Consider the following 15335-nt stretch of genomic DNA (forward strand, 5'->3'; position numbering starts at 1 on the left):
GAGCCTTCTTTCTTTATTGAACCCATGTCTTGCCAGTTTTGATTGTTGCTTTTCTTGAAAATGCTGGTGAGCTCCAAGTCTCTACTTGAATAGGGCGTTTGCCTGGATCTCGTTATTTACGAACCCCACACCTTGAAGATCTCGCTAACCCTCAGTGAACCAGGTCGCCTTGATTTTTTTGTCCGGAAAATGGTAAAAATCCTCTTGGTTAGTCTATTGGCATTCAGTTTTGTTATGTTTACATAAAAAGAAATCCTCTTTTTCGTTGTGGTAGCTATCACCTTTTCCACACGAAAGCTCAGTTCCTTATTATGCCGACTTCTAAACGCTTTTACGGGCCTAACATCTTTCTTAAAAATCAATCTTTTCTTGGTTTGTAACTGCTCGTTCAGACATTCCCTTTTTAGCATGAGGCATTCTTACCGAATGACTCCACAACAGTGTCTGGTCGTGGCGTTAAACGTCGCCTTTAATTTGTTGCAACCGCCTCAAGTCAATTAATATGACACTTGCATCGTGTTGATCGTCGAAGTAGAGGGGTCCTTCTGAGCGATATTTTTGGCACTTGATTTTGGTCTGAGCAACATCTACGTCTCCGGGCGTTGACCTGATGTAAGCTGCAATTTGTAAATTCCAATTTCAGAAAGAAGATCCGATTGCCGCTTGGCTATTGAGTTCACTGCTTTGTTTCGACGCTGTGGTCAGGTAATCAGAAAAGATCGTAAGGTCATATGCCCTAAAGTTCTGCAGCCTTTTGTTACTCATTTTTGACACCATCATTACCTAGTTCTTTTACCCCGCTCGTTGATGACTTTCTCCAGCTCACAGCTACAAAGGTGAGAGTCCTCCTTGCTAAACACCCATTCCGGTGTGGAAGATAATTTAAATACTTCCTCTGAATTTCAGTTGGAAGTAGGAAGGAAGAATGAAGTTTAACGTCCCCATCAACGCCGAGATCATTGAATTTGGAGCGCAAGCTAGGATTATGATAGCTGTCTACATTTTGAATGTAATTTATTTAAGCGACCAATTTCGGCGCTTCACTACGCCACCTTCAGGCGCCTGTGTTAAGACAATAACTATAATGACAGTATAGAACTACGAGGCGTATTCGGAGAGTAAGGCCCGATTAGTCGCGGAATGGAAACCACTGTGATAATCCGGTGGAACTTAGCACAGATGTGTTGGGCAGTGTGTTTAGTGTGCCCGTCGATCGCTTCACGTCGTTCTTTTCAGTTCAGAGCGCAAAGTGATCACGTAGAAATGCCTGAAACGAAAGTGTCTCCCAGCTGGATCTGGTGAGAGATTTCGTCTGAAGATATGCAGCCTACATAAATGTCATGCGTTTCTTTCTTCAAGACAATTTTCAGTCGCATTCTGCAGGGGCAATGAAGACGCTCCTGCATCGTTTTCGATGGGAAGTGTTCGATCATCCACAACACAGTCCTTTATCTCCATCCGATGTTCATCGCCGCTCACATGAACCACTGGCTACGAAGACAACATTTTGGCACAAACTATTAAAGCAAACCAGCGTAGAGGATTGGCGGAAAGCAAAGTCGCCAGCTTTCTGTGACGAGGGTACTGGAAAGCTTATACAACGCCACGACAAATGTCTAAGTCGGAGCAGCGACTATTTAGACAGGTAGTTGCAAGGTGTGGCCAACTGCTGCAAATAAATAATTTTTGATTTTCATTGTGGTTTTCATTTCGCGAGCGATCCGACCTTATTTTCCGAACAGCCCTAGTACATAATACATGGCAAAGCACTCCGTCTTCAGGCCAGAAGTGGCCCATCGGGACCATCCGACCGCCGTGTCATCCTCATTGAGGATGCGGATAGGAGAGCAGTGTGGTCAGTACCCCGCTCTCCCGGTCGTTATGATGATTTTCTTTGGCGGGAGTCGCTACTACTCGGTCGAGTAGGTCCTCAATTGACATCACGAGGCTGAGTGCACCCCGGAAAATGGCAACAGCGCATGACGGCTCCAATGGTCACCCATCCAATTGCCGGCCACGCCCGCAGTGCTTAACTTCGGTGATCTGACAGGAACCGGTGTATCCACTGTGGCAAGGCCGTTGCCTACATAATACGAGGGGCGGTGTAAAATTTAAGAAATCAGTTATTTACAGTGGTAATAAGTAGTACATATGTAACAAAAGCCAAATTGAAAATGGTGTGACATCAAGGTCAATGATAAATTAAGGAATAAGATGAGAAAATAGCTGCACGCTTTACGAATATAAACTAGGGAAGAAAATATAATACTAAAGTGAATGTATTAATCAGAGGTGAAAATTATGTGTCATTCATAGATAACTATGGCGTCACATATTGACAAACAACTAGTGTGTAATGCTAATGTCAATGCCTCTGAATCAACTGAAACAAAAGACTCGTAGTTATATATTCATGAGTACAGTTTTAAGGTAAAATATTTATTTATATGATGTCATCTAATAGGACACTGTAAAACCATTTATAGGTCATCCCTACGTTAACTACGTGTGCCACTGTGTACCATATACTCATAAAACTAATATAAACAAGAATTTAATGTTGCGTCATAATATATATATCACAGATACATAACGTGCCACCTATGTAATAAAACTATTTTTAATTAAATAAACTGTGATGATAATGTGAACACTGTAACGAATATCATGTGGACGAGGTCATAAGCAGAATTATCAAGAAGCGGCAGGCTGCTGTTTGGTAGGAGTGTGGCTAGGTCATACAGTGAACCGTAAACTATGAAGTAAGTCTAAGAAAATGTTCTGGAACTTATACAGAGCGCATTAAAAAATATTCAACTGAATCGGAAAATCAAAGACACTACCTGTATATGACACGAATCCCTGATACACGGTAATTCAGAAGATACTGAGTTTGTTCCCTAGATTTTATTCAAACAGTGTGCAACTGTTCTCTCGCTGTATTTCTTAATTTGTAATTGACTTTGATGTCACACCCTGTACAGTATGGTTTTGTTAAATGTCTGCTATATAATAGCACCAAATACGACTGTTCTAGTAAATTTTACATTTCCCCGTTTATTACGAAGTTTACACTGTCATCATTGTTGTCATCTTTGCACAGAAAATTGCGTGCTGAAACGCCGAAACTGCTCGCATAAATAAATTACATTGATAGAACAGACGGCTGAAGGTGTATTTAATTTTATACTGAACAGTCGAAGTTCCTCAAATTTTGTACAAAGATGGACTTACAGATGCCGGCATTTGCGTGGAGCGATTTAGGGAAATCACGGAAAGTCTAAATATAGATGGCCGGACGTGGATTTGAACCGTCGTCCTCCCGAATACGAATCCCATGTGGTAACAAGAGCGCCACCTCGCTCGGTGGAGATGGTGTCACTCAAGGCCTTTTAAACAATCGCTCTTGTCTTGTTTTTTGCTCCTGTTTCTTTTAGAGTCCGGAAAAGTATATTTCGACAAAGTCGTGAATCCTTCATGAAATTAATGAAGTCACAACGAACTTCTTGTCCCTGAACCTCAAATGTGAAATAACACTTTTTAACCTGCTCGGCTCGAGACCATTCTTTTCTAACTCGTTCTTGATATTTTCCCAAATTCTGAGCCATACCTCTGTCGAGGTCTGAATGCCTCTCGGGAGAATCTCGCACGTTTTCAAGTAGAGGGACGTGGCGCGGCAGTAACAAACAGATTTGTCACCGTTTTTGCGAAAAGGCTGTTTACGACTCTTGCCCGACCATTTCGCAGTCTTTCTGTTTCTCAAATCTCGTGGAAGATCTCTGTTATCTTATCGACAGCTTTCAAAGTATTTCAGATATCAGCAACTGTTGCGTCTACACCTTGTGCTTTGCTGTTAGTGTGATTCTGTATTATTTACCGCACATTTATTTTCACATACTCAAATAGTCTCGCAACTCATTTCGACATGCACAAAACAACAACAGGCTTATTTATGATGTGGCTCGTGTTAAGTAAGATCCAATGTACGTTGCCAAGGGGCCGTGACTGACTAGATTTCGTTCTTTGTGTCAAGTTCTTGTCTGCCAATGTCATCCGACGAGCCAACCATTTCCAGCTGGCAACGGTTTCGACGCTCCTCCCCCCACTCTCCCGCTGATAGGCCCCGTATCTGTAGAGAGAGAGAGAGAGAGAGAGAGAGAGAGAGAGAGAGAGAGCAGGGAGAGCTACGCTAGGACATGACTCAGCTTCAGGTAGCGGTAGGACCCGAGTGACGTTTCATTTGTCTGCAGGCGAAACGTGACTCCGTGTCCTGTTATCAGCCAAGTTTCAGATAACAGTCACACCACAAGGAAAGCGCCGACGCACGCAGCGGACTTACAGCTATTGTCTGACACAGCTGATTTCGTTCGACTCAGCGAGTACTGCACAGCTCCTCGTGCTGCCTTAACATTAGGTTACCAGTTTCGATGCACTGACTGTCATTAAACACCCCTAAAAATAAATAAATAAATAAATCAGCAGCGTAATAGAGTACTGAGCAGGATATTAATATCTAATACGAGGAGTGTTTTTTAAGTAAGTACTGTTTTGAAATTTAAAAAAAAAAAAGACGTGCTAAGATATCTCAATATTTTTATTTTTACACGAAAGCCAGTACCTTAATCTACTTTTCTACATAATTTCCGTCAATATTGAGGCACTTGTCTTAACGTTGTACCAGTTTTTGAATACCCTCCTCATAGAAGTCTGCCGCCTGACTTGTTAACCACTGCATCACCTCTGTCTTGACTTCGCCATCGTCTTGAAGACGCTGACCGCCCAGGTGTTTCTTCAAGTGCAGGAACAGACGGGAGTCACTGGGCGCAAGATCGGGGCTGTACGGAGGATGGTCTAGAGCAGGGCTTCCCAACGTGTGGTCCGCCGGCTCTTTCTAGGGGGTCCGCAGCCACTTTTCACCAAATCGTGTAAAATAATGAGTAAAATTATTGAATAAAAATGTGAAAATCAAATTCATCACTATTTTCTTCGTGTGAAAAACGTGTACTTTTACTCCAGGTCGTATTCCCAAGCAGCCTTTGCGGTTCCTAAGTGAGAACGCATGCATAGTTTAGTGCCGGAGAATGCGGCTTCTCTGATCGACTGTTTCGCAACAATACGGGGGTCGTTTGTGTGCCGGCTCACGGCGCTAGATGCGGTGAAACCTTTTACGCATGCGTGGAGCCAGCTTTGTCGTCCAATCACAGCGCTCGCTGGCACGTATGCGGCCCCAGGCATCGTTAAATATTAAACTTGCTTGGTCAGTGCACTACCCATTTCATAAGTCGATTTTTGACCAGTTTATTACTTCTAACATGGATCCGTGGCTGAAGTCAAGATCATTGAAATAGGGTTCTGATTCTCCATCGCCGTTTCCAGTTGAAATGAATGAGGAGGGAGGACGACCAAAGGAAGAACAATCACAAGAAGCTCCAAAGACTATTGATACTTCGGGGTGGGGGCTGGGAGCGTCATTGGGAACATGGCACTTGCATTATGAAGCTTTCAGTTCCCATGGGTTTCGCTCTGAAATTTAAAGTTACTGTGCTCTTGACTGACTAGGGGTCCGCCATGGATTTTCGACTATAGAAGGGGTCCGTCAGCTGAAAAGGTTGGGAAGTCCTGATCTAGAGTTTCCCATCGAAAAGATGTGATGAGATCTTTGGTCTGAATCGCCACATGCGGGCGGGCATTGTCTTGCAGCAAAACGATGTCCTTGCTCAACTTCCATGGACTGTTGCTTTGATTCTGGTGTGATGTAGGCCACCCACGTTTCATCGCCCATAACAATTTGGCTTCATCATCACCGTCGTTGTGGTATCGCTCAAGAAAAGTCAATGCACTGTCTAAACGTTTGGTTTTGTGCACATACCATACAAAACACTGCGAGAAACATTAGGAAAGTCCCTCAAGGAGGAAATCGTAAAGCGTCTCTTTTATCTCACCTTACTGTCCACTTCCTGCACCAGAATTTCGTTAACGACCGAAGGACGCTCTCTCCGTTGTTCACCATGCACATTTGTGTGGCCATCTTTAAATTCTCTCACCCACTCTCTTACCATTCCATCACTCATAATGTTTTCTCCGTAAACTGCACAGATTTCACGATGAATATCGATCGCTTTTAGGCCTTTAGCACTAAAAAATCTTATAACAGATCGTATTTCACAGTCGGCGGGACTCACGATTATCGGAGGCATCTTTAAACACTCAGTACACAACGTAAGCAAGGAAGAATCAGACTGTAATGGCATCAGTGCGTAGATGAAGGTACAGGCTTTCATGCAAAAATAAAATTATTGAGATATCTTAGCACGTCTTTATTTAATTTCAAAACGGTACTTACTTAAAAAACACGCCTCGTACTTGTTTCATAATTCCAGCGGCTTCCAGCACGTTATACTATTCGTTCTTCGACCTCTTTTAATGATGACAGTAGTAACCTGTTGTTTTTTCCTTACCCCCTCCTCCCCCATTCCTTTTCCCAACTTACGATTCGTTTTGGTTTTCTTAGTTATGCTAAGATGCAAGGTGTGAAAACAAACGGTAATTTTTTAATTGAGTGCGCTTTATACATCCGATTTTTATTTTTTATTTTCACTTGTTGGTCTTGTTGGTATACGTGTTCCTGATGTATGTTTGCATTTTCAGCTATTTTAAGTATTTAGTTGATTGTCGGTAGTCAAAAATATGCGTGTTTTCGAGTGATCTGCGAATTATTACTTTCGAAAAGGATGGAGCAAAGAATTTGTGTTATATTTTGCTGTAAAATGAAATACGGCGCAGCACCAGATTCAAAATGTTGACTGTGGCTTTTGGCGAATCTACTCCGGTTAAGACAAGAGTTCACGAGTGGTATAAACGTTTCAAAGAGACTCGAAAAGACGCTGAAGATCAGGATCGTCCTGTACGCCCAAGCACATCAATTATTGACGACAATGTGGAAGAAATACAGAAAACGGTTCTGGAAAATCGCCACCTCAGAAAAGTTGCTGATGATGTTGCCATGTCCTTCGGCTCAGGCCACACAAATTTTTCGGATGTTTTGGGCATGAAACGTGTAGCAGCAAGGTTTGTTCCGAAATTGTTGAATTTCGAGCAAAAACGACGTCGCGCAGACATCGCCCAGGTATTGCTGAATGAAGTCGACAGCGATCGGAAATACTAAAAAAGTGACGAAAATGAGTAGGCATACACGGGTATGACTTGGATACCGAGGCCCAATCGTCCCAGTGGAAACAGCCTGAAGAGGTAATACTCTCTCTCCTCCCGCACAAGCCATGAAGGCCCAAAGGTACCGACTGGCCGCCGTGTCATCCTCAGCCCACAGGCGTCACTGGATGCGGATATGGATGGGCATGTGGTCAGCACACCGCTCTCCCGGCCGTATGCCAGTTTTCGAGACCGGACCTGCTGCTTCTCAATCAAGTAGCTCCTCAGTTTCTCTCACAAGGGCGGAGAGCATCCTGCTTGCCAACAGTGCTCGGCAGACCGGGTGGTTACCCATCCAAGTACTAGCCCAGCCCGACAGCGCTTAACTTCCGTGATCTGACGGGAACCGGTGTTCCCACTGCGCAGGGCCGTTGGTCTGAAGAGGCAAGACCGAAAAAAAAAATCGACAAGTTCGATCACATGTGAAGGTTCTTCTCGCTGTTTTCTTCGGCTGCAATGGGATAGTGGATCATGAGTTCCTGAATTATGGTCCTATAGTCAATAAGGAATACTACCTAGACGTTACAGGCAGTCCGAAGTAAACGACCACAATTTGTCAAAATCACTCGTGGAGATTGCATCGCTAAAATGATCCCACTCACACCTCAATGGTTGTTCGTGACTTTTTGACAAATGAAACAAAACCGTTATGTTGCTTCAAACACCGTATTCACCAGACATGGCCCCCTGCAACTTCTTTCCATTCCCGAGGCTGCAGAGAACCATGAAAGGACGTCGTTTCCCCACCATTGATGAGATTAGAATCGCTGAGAGAGCTGAACACCATAACGAAAGTGAGTTCCAAAAGTGTTTCTACCACTGGAAGACGTACTCGCCCAAGTGAGCTATGTCTAAGGGAGGGATGGCTCTGAAGGGGAAGAAGTTGATGTCCATGAATAACTAATCATTCTTAAAAAAAATTTAAAAAAATCATTGTCAGTGGTTAGGCAGCGTCATGGGCGGTGGGCGGCGCAGCTCCACACACCTAGCCTTCTCGGTAGCCACTCTCTAACTTCTCTTTACTACAATTTACTGAAGTGGGTTAAAGAAAAAGGTATCTGGCTGTGTTTTCAACTGACCAATCAGGGTCTCAATGTTAACCTTAAGCTCTGCCTACATAAATTCTGTCTATCCAATGAGAAACGTTATACTTTTCGTGGTGGGGCAATGTTTTTAATGTTTGCAACGTAACAGAGACGAGTATAGTCTCACGCTAAAACTTGCAGCTGGTGTGGCCGTTTTAGTGTTATCGTAAGATCTATACTCTATCTTTTATCATTGGCTGGGGGGTGGTCATGGCGGTCGGCCGGCGTTGTGGGTGTCGGTCCCTTATCGCAGGGGCTTCTAGCCTACACGACTCTGCTCTCGGCTTTCTGTTCTCGTTTCTCCCCTCAGATCTGCGTCTGTTTCGCGGTGGGAAGGTATGACATGCATTTAGGCGTTCTTGTGTTAGTCTGTGGTATTCCATTTGCTCACTCGTTGATCGTATTACTTTGGTTAATTTAATGTCAGGATTTATTCGGAGCTATGTGACATACTGCCGGATTTGCTATCATGTCAGGGTTTTCATGGAAGGTGTTGGATTTGCCTGACACCTTACAAATGACGATTGTCCATGCATGATATTCTTTGTAATGGAGGGGGTACAATATTTGTAAGAAGACAAACAAAAATACTATGGAAGAGAGGCAGAAAATCACAAATGTGAACGTCGCAAAAGATAGTTATATAACCAAATGCACTTGAAAATGTGAATGAATTCTCGAAACACATTGCGCTAAGCATGAAAAAGTAAGTGACTGGTGCAGTTTTCATATTTAAATTAGTCTTGTTTCTTAGTGTATGACACTGTCTCTCCTCAAAACTTTAGCAACTACACTCCTGGAAATGGAAAAAAGAACACATTGACACCGGTGTGTCAGACCCACCAAACTTGCTCCGGACACTGCGAGAGGGCTGTACAAGCAATGATCACACGCACGGGACAGCGGACACACCAGGAACCGCGGTGTTGGCCGTCGAATGGCGCTAGCTGCGCAGCATTTGTGCACCGCCGCCGCCAGTGTCAGCCAGTTTGCCGTGGCATACGGAGCTCCATCGCAGTCTTTAACACTGGTAGCATGCCGCGACAGCGTGGACGTGAACCGTATGTGCAGTTGACAGACTTTGAGCGAGGGCGTATAGTGGGCATGCGGGAGGCCGGGTGGACGTACCGCCGAATTGCTCAACACGTGGGGTGTGAGGTCTCCACAGTACATCGATGTTGTCGCCAGTGGTCGGCGGAAGGTGCACGTGCCCGTCGACCTGGGACCGGACCGCAACGACGCACGGATGCACGCCAAGACCGTAGGATCCTACGCAGTGCCATAGGGGACCGCACCGCCACTTCCCAGCAAATTAGGGACACTGTTGCTCCTGGGGTATCGGCGAGGACCATTCGCAACCGTCTCCATGAAGCTGGGCTACGGTCCCGCACACCGTTAGGCCGTCTTCCGCTCACGCCCCAACATCGTGCAGCCCGCCTCCAGTGGTGTCGCGACAGGCGTGAATGGAGGGACGAATGGAGACGTGTCGTCTTCAGCGATGAGAGTCGCTTCTGCCTTGGTGCCAATGATGGTCGTATGCGTGTTTGGCGCCGTGCAGGTGAGCGCCACAATCAGGACTGCATACGACTGAGGCACACAGGGCCAACACCCGGCATCATGGTGTGGGGAGCGATCTCCTACACTGGCCGTACACCACTGGTGATCGTCGAGGGCACACTGAATAGTGCACGGTACATCCAAACCGTCATCGAACCCATCGTTCTACCATTCCTAGACCGGCAAGGGAACTTGCTGTTCCAACAGGACAATGCACGTCCGCATGTATCCCGTGCCACCCAACGTGCTCTAGAAGGTGTAAGTCAACTACCCTGGCCAGCAAGATCTTCGGATCTGTCCCCCATTGAGCATGTTTGGGACTGGATGAAGCGTCGTCTCACGCGGTCTGCACGTCCAGCACGAACGCTGGTCCAACTGAGGCGCCAGGTGGAAATGGCATGGCAAGCCGTTCCACAGGACTACATCCAGCATCTCTACGATCGTCTCCATGGGAGAATAGCAGCCTGCATTGCTGCGAAAGGTGGATATACACTGTACTAGTGCCGACATTGTGCATGCTCTGTTGCCTGTGTCTATGTGCCTGTGGTTCTGTCAGTGTGATCATGTGATGTATCTGACCCCAGGAATGTGTCAACAAAGTTTCCCCTTCCTGGGACAATGAATTCACGGTGTTCTTATTTCAATTTCCGGGAGTGTATGATGTGAAACGGACAATATGAAGGGAGGGCGAAGGGAAGATTAGGGTTACAGTCCCGTCGAAGTTGACAACGAAGTTCAGGTCGCTGGAAATTCAAATGGCTCTAAGCACTATGAGACTTAACATCTTAGGTCATGAGTCCCCTACTTAAACCTAACTAACCTAAGGACCTCACACACATCCGTGCCCGAGGCAGGATTCGAACCTGCGACCGTAGCAGCAGCGCGGTTCCGGACCGAAGCGCCTAGAACCACTGGGCCAGAGAGGCCTGCGAGGTCATTGGAGACGGAGCGCAAGTATGGGCAGGAAATAGGACTTCACATAGGAAAACCACTCCAGCTTTCGCCTACTTCTAGATGATCGGACGGGGAGTCGAACATCACCCATCCTGAATGCTACTGTATTGTTATATAGGTGTGGTGTCTGTTCTGTCGGCCATGACTGAAAAAAGACTCCACTGTTTTTGACACAACGGCCGTAAATATCAACATTTAGAGGGAGCTCCGACGTAAGCCGCAAATAATTCGATGTCGAATGTTGAAAATCTGTGCCAGGCCGGAACACTAACTCAGCTTTACGCTTTACAGAGACGCTAAGTCGCAGTGTGCGGTGAGTTGAGAATTTATGTCGGACAGTAAGCTTGCTCGGATAGTCGAACGGTTAAGGCGTAATCTGGGGTCGGACCCTGGTCTGACACAAATTTTCAACTTCCCCCATTGAATTGTTTCAGTTCTCAACTGCGACTGACGTCGTTACCTCCCTCGAAATATCGACTGTAATGTGCTGACAAATTCCAGTATGTTTAACGATATGCAAAAATTAACTACAAGTACTTCCAGAACAATAACGTCGATGTTACGTTAAACTAAATAAAGGGTAAATAAAGGTAACAGGTCTTGGCTTATATTTTCATGTCAGTAGTAAAACATCTCTAGTATAGTCCTTTTTACTTATTGCATTCTTTCTATTGGATGCGCTGTTTGTTTGCCTTATCGACTCCATTGCGTTCGCCCACCCAAACGCGGCATCAAGAAATTTCTTCATTTTCAAGTAGAAACGTCAATCCTGCTTTTTACAAAAAAGAAAAAAAGAAAATAAAAAGAAAAAAAAGAACCAGTCATTTACTGACCGCCAATGAGATATCTCTGTGTCACTTCATGTTGAATATCTGCCCAGTGGGTTCGCATATCTGTACTAGTCTATTCGATGCGAGATAAAGTGTTTTTGAGTGTCACTCTCAAATACATTAAGTCATTACAGGAAACACAATATCCCCCCGCCTTCTACGTATCCAGAATGCGAATACCAATGGCCAAACACCGCAGCTGGTTGCGTCAGCCCAGATAACGGACCACGTTGTGCTCGTCAGGAAATATTGTATCCAATCCCGTAAATGGGTCACGCGCAGTTCCCTTATCAGACAACGACGAGATAGGCTAACAACACGAATTACCCGACTCATGTATTTAATTGTTTTGCACACTGAGCGCAGAAGCTAATGGCCATTTCGTCTTTCACATGGCCTTCTCCTCTCTCCCAGTAACGTGACTCTATTCCGAAAGACAGTTTTCTGACAACGACAGCAGAAAGCTGAAAATTTTCACTACCATTAACTTATTTTTAATTCTGATGCTAAACCTTCATTACTGCTGACGTCATCAGAGACAACAATTTTTGGAACAAGACTGCAGGATTTATAAACTAAAACGGACACAAACATTTATTTTGTAGTAACCCACGAGGAGAAAATACAAATCTGTTGAAAACTCAAGGTTGCGGAATGTGGATTCAAATATACATCACTTAGCAAAGATGACACCGGTGAATCATAGCACGTAACTTACAGGGGAAAACATTTTAGGGTAATTGAAAAAAAGACTAACAATTTCTGACTATAGCTCGTGTGTAACCGACATTTTACTATCACCACACGGGGAAATAGTCAGTGATTCCGAATTTGTTTACACGTCTAGGGCTGAAGATGGGAATTCTTCCTGTGAGTATCACGTTCAGCGTCTTGTGCAGAAACTAAGTGCTGCTTTCTTTATTATAAGTTTAATTTGACCTGTCAGTGACAATAATGCGTGCAAACTCATTTATTTTGTTTATTTTAATTTTATTATGTTCTTTGCAATTACGTTTTTGGCTAATTCGGTGTATTATTAAAAATATTCTTAAGCGATCAGAACAATCTGCAGAGTCAGTCATCGAACTTTGTGTCGGTTTTTGTTCAAGTGTCTTGAAATTTTCACTCTGTTATCCCACTACAGGTACTATATCGCGGTATTTGCGGTAAGTAATACGGATTCATTCAGAAGAAATTGCAGTGTTCACTTTGTGAGCAGTGAACAGGGAAAAAGCTATCCACAGCTGGATAATACGTCCTTCACCACGATACAAGATTACGTGCCTTGTAACGCCTGTTACATTTTCAACAGATTTTCGATAGAACTGAAAACTGAAGATCTCAGATAGCGCCAGATTTAGGAATCAAACGTGAAAGATTTCCTTCTGACACACACAATTTGTTCTGCACAAGAGTTTCTCGTTGTGTTTTAGAGCCCTTGACAACCTATATGGTGCAAACTTCTTCCTTTTCATGTCTTCTCTGAGTTATGCATGTAAGTGACTAGTATCGCTACACAGAAACTTCGACTCAAATTAGAATAATAGAAAATCCGGGACTAGATCACACGAGGGATATTGACTGAAACTTATCTTGGATCTAATGTCAGACGGTCTTGCTTTCATAGCGGCTGATATTACACGTAACAGTGTACCAGAGTTCCGTTGTTATATACAAAAAGGGAACCTGAACCGGTGTTCCACTGTGTCGACGTCTACAGTTTCAGGGCAGTCCTATCTACGGGGCAGTGTATAATGAAATGAAATATGTTTCCTTCAATGAAATAGCTTCAGTCTGCTCGTACGCAGCCAGAAGAGGACGCGGATGTGTTAATGCGTGTTCATGACAAAAGAAAGTGAGGTGGTGAGGCTTAGGAGAATAGCTCAATACCAGGACAGGAATGGAGGGAAAAAGGTTTAGCAAACAGTCAGTTAATCTTCGTTTCCGAGGCCGAGTTGCCTTCGGATACGAGATCTTGTCTGAAAGGAAAACTGATGCGGCCCGCCACGAATTCCTCTCCAGTGCCATCTCAGAGTAGCACTTGCAACCTACGTCCTCATCCTCTACAGTTTTGCCCTCTACAGCTCCCTCTAGTACCATGGAAGTCTGTCCCTTCTCCTTAACAGCATTTTGCACATACTTCTTTCCGATTCTGCGCAGAACCTCCTAATTCCTTACCTTATCAGTTCACCGAATTTTCAACATTAGACTGTAGAACCACATCTCAATTCCTTCGATTTCCTTCTGTTCCGGTTTTCCTACATTCCTGTTTCACTACCATACAATGCTACGCTCCAAACGCACTTACGCAGAAATTTCTTACTCAAATTAAGGCCTATGTATGATACTAGTAGACTTTTCTTGGTCAGTCATGCCCTTTTTGCCAAGGCTAGTCTGCTTTTGATATCCTCCTTGCTCCGTCCGTCATTGGTTATTTTACTGCCTACGTTGCTGAATTCCTTAACTTCATCTACTTCGTGACCATCAATCCCAATGTTAAGTTTCTCGCTGTTCTCATTTCTGCTACTTCTCATTACTTTACTCTTTCTTCGACTTACTCTCACTCCATATTCTGTACTCATTAGACTGTTCATTCCGTTCAGTAGATCATGTAATTCTTCTTCACTTTCATTGAGGACAGCAAAGTCATCAGCGAATCGTACTGCAATCCTGAACCTTACTTTTATTTAAATCATTTCTTCTTCGATGTACACATTGAACAGTAGGGGGAAAGACTACATCCCTATCTTACACCGTTTTTAATCCGAGCAGTTCGCTCTTGGTCGTCCACTTTTTTTATTCCCTCTTGGCTCTTGCACGTATTGTATATTACCCGTCTCTCCATATGGCTTACCCCTTTTTTTCTCAGTATTTCGAATATCTTGCACCATTTACCATTTTACATTGTCGAAGGCTTTTTTCTGATCGACAAATCCTGTGAACGTGTCGTGATTTTTCTTTAGTCTTGTTTCCATTATCAACCGCAACGTCAGAATTGCCTCTTTCGTGCCCTTACCTTATCTAATGCCAAATTGATCGTCATCTAGCACATCCTCAACTTTATTTTGCATTCTTCAGTGTATTATTGTTGTCAGCAACTTGGATGCATTAGCTGTTAAGCTGATTGTGCTACAATTATCGCACTTGTCACCTCTTGCAGTCTTCGGAATTTTGTGGATGATATTTTTCCGAAAGTCAGATGGTATGTCGCCAGACTCATACATTCTACACACAAACGTGAAAAGTAGTTTTGTTGCCACTTCCCCCAATGTACATCTACATCCACATGGATACTCTACAAAGCACATTTAAGTGCCTGGCAGACGGTTCATCGAACCACCTTCACAGTTCTCTATTATTCAAGTCTCGTACAGTGCGCGGAAAGAATGACACCTATATCTTTCCGTATGAGCTCTGATTTCCCTTATTTTATCGTGGTGATCGTTCCTCCCGATGTAGGTCGGTGTCAACAAAAATTTTCGCATTCGGAGGAGAAAGTTGGTGACTGGAATTTCGTGAGAAGATTCCGGCGCAACGAAAAACGCCTTTCTTTTAATGATGTCCAGCCCAAATATGTATCATTTCTGCGACACTCGTTTCCATATTTCGACATAATACAAAATGTGCTGCCTTTCTCTGAACTTTTTCGATCTACTCCGTCAGTCTTATCTGGTAAGCATCCCACACCGAGCAGCAGTAT

Source organism: Schistocerca piceifrons, chromosome 8 (genome assembly GCF_021461385.2).
Source record: "Schistocerca piceifrons isolate TAMUIC-IGC-003096 chromosome 8, iqSchPice1.1, whole genome shotgun sequence".
In the NCBI taxonomy this organism is placed as follows: domain Eukaryota; kingdom Metazoa; phylum Arthropoda; class Insecta; order Orthoptera; family Acrididae; genus Schistocerca; species Schistocerca piceifrons.